Here is a 1,219-nt window from a genome sequence, read left to right as displayed (position 1 = left end):
TGGGGACAGAGCCCCTGTGCCTGCTGCTGCCCCACACTGAACAGGTCAGTGGAATGTTCTCCTTCCTCCCTGCCCCACCTTCCTCTCCTCCTGCAGCTGCTCTGTGCCTGCCACCCTCTCCCGGTGACCACAGTGCCCTCCCAGCTCCTCCCAGCTCCTCCCTGCTCTTCAATTCTGCATCTTGATACCAAAAGGGGCCGGAATAAGCTTTCATAACACAATGGGAAGTATGAGGAAGCAGGAAATCTTTACCTGTGCAGGACACACAGGGGGATCTCTCCTTGTTCTGTGCGTGTGGGGAGACTTTACAGCAGGGGTTTTATCCACTATAAACACACATTGTCATTCAAATCGGTTTCTTATCTAATACACAAAAATCACTTTCCTAGAAGTAATTTCCATGCATTCAGCTCCTCCTGGAAGTCTTTTGATGGTCCTGCAGATTCATTAAGAGGGGTCTCTGCTGGTCATATTCACTGAATGCCTCAGTATTAAAGGTGACCTTGCCTTGAACTGTTTTTCTGGATGTGCACTGTTGCTTCTTGTGACAGAACTGCCCCAGAACCACTGCAGGCCTCCTGATCTGTTTTCCCACTGGCTCCAGCCACGTTTCTTGCCCTGTGTGCACACATTTAAATCCCTTTCTCTTTTTGACTAGTAGGTCTTTCAACAACATCGGGGAACTGATTCTCTCCACTGAATCCTTCCCACTGCAGGGAGCTGCTGAGGAGCCGCTTGGTCCATCCCTGGGTTCTCCAAGCACTGACTGCCCATCCACTCTGACCACAGCCGGGCCCACATCCCAGCGCCTGCCCAGCGTCCATCCATGGCGGTGAGCTCTGTGTCCCCACCTCCCACCTCACCCACCAAAGGAGCCAATTTGTGTGAGACAGATGTCACCGACGTGGCCATACACAGTGTGACACTGCCCATCTGCCTCTGTGGGCTGGCTGGGAATGCGGCTGTCCTCTGGCTCCTCAAACTAAACGCCAACAATTTCGGCATCTTTCACCTGGCTGCTGTTGACTTCATTTTCCTCCTCTTTGCGCTGCCCTCCTCCCTGCTCTTCCTGCTGGAGAACGTGTCCTGCTCTCCTATTATGGCCCAGGTGTACGTGAGCTTCCTTTTCCAGCTCTCCATGGTCTCCTACTACTGGGGGCTGTTCCGGCTGACACGCATCACCGTCATATGGGACGTGAACAAGCTCTGCCGGCTCGCG

General features: G+C 53.5%; 1 protein-coding gene across 1 annotated transcript in view; it reads left to right on the top strand.

The window, feature by feature from the left end:
• The window catches only part of LOC103614714 (mas-related G-protein coupled receptor member H-like), a 12,258-nt gene that overhangs the window by 9,719 nt on the left and 1,320 nt on the right, over positions 1–1,219 (top strand).

The sequence above is a fragment of the Corvus brachyrhynchos genome, unplaced genomic scaffold (assembly GCF_000691975.1).
Source record: "Corvus brachyrhynchos isolate BGI_N302 unplaced genomic scaffold, ASM69197v1 scaffold315, whole genome shotgun sequence".
In the NCBI taxonomy this organism is placed as follows: Eukaryota; Metazoa; Chordata; class Aves; order Passeriformes; family Corvidae; genus Corvus; species Corvus brachyrhynchos.
Note: the sequence above shows the minus strand (reverse complement) of the source record. Positions and strands in the feature narration are given on the sequence as shown.